This window comes from Heterocephalus glaber, unplaced genomic scaffold, assembly GCF_053883595.1.
Source record: "Heterocephalus glaber isolate CG9 unplaced genomic scaffold, H.glaber_assembly_v1.0 deba00001452, whole genome shotgun sequence".
NCBI lineage: Eukaryota > Metazoa > Chordata > Mammalia > Rodentia > Bathyergidae > Heterocephalus > Heterocephalus glaber.
Genome location: NW_028258302.1, coordinates 15903013 through 15907943, shown reverse-complemented (window position 1 = coordinate 15907943; position 4931 = coordinate 15903013).

Here is a 4931-nt window from a genome sequence, read left to right as displayed (position 1 = left end):
ACAAACAAATGAGCAGACAGACAAAAATTGGCAAAATAATATTGGTGAAAACATGGAGACTTTGGAGCCCTTATACACCGCTAATGGGATTGGAAAATGGTGCATGAGTCACAGTGGAAAACAGGCTGGCGATTCTTCAAAAAGTTCAACAAACCATGGGCACTGAAAATGTTATGTTCATACAGACGCTTGTATATGAATCTCCATAGCAACATTACTTAGTAGAGTTAAAAAGTAGAAACAACCCAAACATATATCAACAGATGAGTGGATGAACAGAATTAATCTATTCATGCACTGGGATATTCGTCACCTGAAATAATGAAGCACTGATCCATACTACAAAGTGGATGAACACTGAAAACACTTTGCAAAAAAAAAAAGAAAAAGAAAACACTTTGCTAAGCAGAAGAAGCCAGACATGAAGGACAACATACAGTATCATATGATTTGCTGTATATGAAATGCCAAGAACAGGCAAGTCATAGAAGCAGAAAGATTAGTGGTTATAAGAAGCTGGGGGCCAGGTGGGGGGCTGGGGAATGTGTCCCTTTACCAGATGTTCTGAAATAGATTGTGCAACACAATGACTTTACTAGAAACTATTGATTTGTACACTTTAAAGAGATGAATTATATAGTGTATTATTATATCTTAATAAAGCTTTGAGAATGCTATTCCTGCTCTTCTGACAGAGGAATAGGAGCTCCAAGAAAGGAGGGCTCAAGGGAAGCCTTCAGTCTACAGGTTGTGAGCCAAAGCAGCCCCTGGGCCGGGTGATGGGTGGGAGAGCAGAAGTCCGTAGTGGCAGAAAGGGTGGTGTTAACAGTGGCTGGCACTCAGCATCCCTTCCTAGCATGCTGTCCTGTGCTGCACAGATGGAAGGTGAAAAACTACGTTTCCCACGCTTCCTTGCAACTATGGTCTGGATGTGAATATGGTTCTGCTCGTCTAGACACACTTGAGTGAGATTTGGAAGGTGGAAGCGAAGAAATGCAAGCCCTGGGTCTGAACATTTTCTGCAGCACCATCAACAGAAGGCTCTACGGTCAAGGTTTGGACTCCAGAGAACTGGGGCAATGTGAATACCACAAAGTGGGTTTGGAGGACCAGGACCTCAGGAGGGGGTGAAGCTCTGCCAACCCTAGGAGTCAGGAGAGAAACATCTCTCCATGCATCTGTCATTGATCAGAAATGAGTGATGCACTTAGCGACATGGGGGCTGCAGCAGGTAGCTGAGGCCAGAGCCTTCCAGGGGAGCACGTGTTCCAGCAGGGAGCCCGGTGCCCTGATCCACCCTCTCCTGACCACCATTTGACCTCAGAGTTCTCCAAGGACCCCCGCCCCAGACTCCAGTGTTTTCATATACTGAGAGGCTTCCTCACCCGGAGCCTACCATGGGTCATTAGGTAACTTCCTCATCCTCAAAGCCTCCAAGACCCCAGTTCAGCAACCTCTCCCAGCCCTCCAGGTAGATAGGCATTTCCTGCCTTGTGTCTCGATTCCAGTGGAAAGAGGTGAGACCTGGTTATGACCTCTAAGCTCCATCAGCCACGCTCTGCCTGTGTGATCTTGGGAAAGTTACTGAGCTCCTAGGAGCCTCTTTCCTCACCTGTAAAACAGTTACTAATACCCACCTTGCTGGGGAGGTAAAGAGAGGTAACTCGTGTAATGGATTTATTTAGGCCCTGATTACTTTTCAAGAGATGATCATTCCCCTCCTCCTGTCCCCTAGTCTGTCATTTCCTTTCAGTTTATAGTATGCTTCAGCACAGAGACAGGACCTTATTATTTTCCTACTCACACCCACAACCCCCACAGTCTCACATACAGGGATCCTGCCTGACAAAGTGTGTTTGAGGAAGGAAGCAACAAGTGGAAAGCTCATGGCCTGAGTGATCCATTCCATTCATTTCATTCATTTGTGTGTTAGAAAAATGTATCTTACATCTCAGCCAGATGTCAGGCCCTGTGCTGGGTGCCAAGGATGTAGAGGAAAGGGAGACAGGGTCTCTGATGAAACTGTCAAATCAGCCAGGTACTATAGTGCAGTGTGAGCACTGGCAATAGGGGCCAGAGGAGGGGTGACTAACAGGGAAGGCTTTCTGGAGGAGGGAGTGCTGGGTCTGACTCTCAAACATGTCTTTGCCTCCATTAGAATGGAAGTTCCATGAGATTTTGTTCTCTGTTGTATCCTAGCATCTCTGACTACTTGGCACATAGTAGGTGCTCGATCAATGAATATCAAATGAATGAATGGAACAGGTAAAGGAAAGAGTTCAAATCAAAGGCTTGAAGCTAAGGCAAAGCTTGGCTCCTCTGAGGTCCAACATCCCTTGCTTTTCTTTTGAGAGCAATAAACCCTAATAGGGTCTGACCCTTGGCAAAGGTCTCCGTGCCCCTGTGGCCTTTTAATCTTACAGCAGCCCAGGGAGGCGAGTGAGGCAGACACAACTGTCCCAGCTCATCAATGAGGAAATTCATTCTTAGAGAGAAAAGTGGTGTGCCTGTGGTCCCATGGCACCCGGTGGTCTTGCTGGGAGAACGCAGGCCTCCCTTTGCTGAGGCTCAGCTCGAGCTCACCTCCCTGCTGCAGGACAAGAAGGCACTTTGCTGCCCAGGACATACAGTGCAAGTTGGGGCGTTCAGCTGAGCTTGGTGTCCCCACCCAGCAGGGGCTCAGAATTTCTCTCATAAGCCTGTGGAAATCAGGAGATTTAGATGAGGCATAAAAAATAATAGTAATAATTGGAACTTTGCTATTTTGATAGATTTCTTTGAGAGTTAAGTGCTAGACATCCTTTCCCTCATGTATCCCTCACCATAGCCCAGTGGGGCGAATGATCTTCTTTCCATTTTATAGATAAAGAACTGAGCTCAATGGTGGGTATTAACTTATCTGAAGGCATACAGGCAGTAAGCAAAGCAGCACAGGTGAATCAATCTCTCTCTGTCTCTTTCTCTCTCCCTTCCTTCCTTCCTTTCGTGCATTCTTATTCAGTTAGCCATCTGATCACAGAGGGTTCAAGAACACTCAAATAAATATAATCAGACATTAAAAACTGGTCTTCAGATTGGTGTGGTGGTGCACACCTGTAACCCCAGCACTCTGAGAGGTAGAGCAGGCAGATCAAAAATTCAAGCCCTGCCTGGGCAACTTCATGACTTAGTGAGACCCTATCTCAAAATAAAAATAAATAAATGAATAAAAAGAGTTGGAGATGTAGCTCAATTCAAAGGCCAGGAGTTCAGTTCCCCATAACATGCACACACACACAAAAATCTTTAAACTTTACAGTCAATGATGCTGTGCTTGTCTACAATCTCTCAGATATAAAGCCACATGAAAAACTGATATATAGATTTAATGTAACCCCATCAAAATACAACATTCCTCACAGAACCAGAGAAAACAATCTTAAAATTCATATGGAACTAGAATAGACCCACAGTACCAAAAGCAATTCTGGGCAACAAGAGCAAAGCAGGAGGCAACACAATATCTGACTTCAAGTTATATTATAAAGCTACAATGATTAAAAACAACATGGTAGGGCCAGGGATTCAGCTCAGTGGTTCTGCCGCCTGCCTCGAAAGCGCAAGGTCTAGAGTTTGATCCCAGGTACCAAAAACAAAAAACAAAAATAAAACATGGTATTGGCACAAAACCAGACACATGGCTCAATAGAACAGAATAGAAGACATAGAAACAACCTCAGACACATTTAGCCACCTGATCTTTGACAAAGGGGCCAAAAAACCATATAGGTGGAAAGATAGCCTCTTTAACAAATGTTGCTGGGAAAACTGGCTATTCATATGCAGAAAATTGAATCTGGACTCATATCTCTCACCATGTACTAAACTAAAATCAAAATGAATCAATCAAAGATACAAATATAAAAACAAAAACACAACCTACTGGGATATAAACTAGGTAAAACTCTTGAAATCATAGGTGTAGTCAAGCACTTCCTGAATAGAACTTGAATTGCACAAGAAGTAACAGCAAGAGTCAACAAATGGGAAGGAGACCAAGAGACTGGGGAAGGGGATGTAAAAGTTTTAATATCTGTCATGCACATGTACCAGTTACCCACAATGAATGTAATCATGTGTCACAAACATGAACTAAAAATAAATAGGGGGAAGGAGTGAAAGGAGGGCAGGGGAATGGGGAAAAAATAAGAACCAAGATACATCATGTAAAGGTACAAGATCCCCATGATGAGTGTAACTGTATTGTACACCTAAAATGTACCAATAAGCTTTATCAAATTTTTTAAAAATGTCTCCAGAAAAATAAATAGGGGGAGGAAATCTAGAGACAGGGAGGAGAATGGGAAGGGGAAGGAGAATGAAAGGAATTAAACTGTGTTAAAGACATTAAACAAATTCTTTTTTTTAAAGTACATGTACCTACTCCCTAAGATGAATGTAAATATCATGTACTACAAGTGTGTACTAATAAAAAAAACCCCACATCTCAGTGGTCACCAAACCATAAGGCACAGCGTCTGCACTGAGAGCAGTGTAAAGCTTCCGGTTTGAGCACAGTGACTACTTTTCCTAGCTCTCAGTAGCTGTCAGGATCTCAGCAGGGGTTGGAGGTGCCAGGTCAACCTTAGCTCAGAGCCAAAATGTGGCCAGCAGAGGCTTTGAGTAAGTCATAGCCGTGGTCACCAGTGCTTAGGACTTCTCAGAGAGATTACAGACAAATTCTAAGATGGAAAGTCTGTTTCCCTGAAAGGCCTGGTGAGTGTCATGCACAGCTGAGCTGAATCTTAAACCAAGCCTGTCCAGCTTGAAAGGCCAGAGGCCACAGGTGTGGTGTGGAGATCCTCCGTTCATGCTGGGGGCGGGGAGGGCCTGGGTCTGGCCGGGAGCACTGTCAAGGCCACACCGCTTCGTCCTGGCACCAGAGTCAAGGA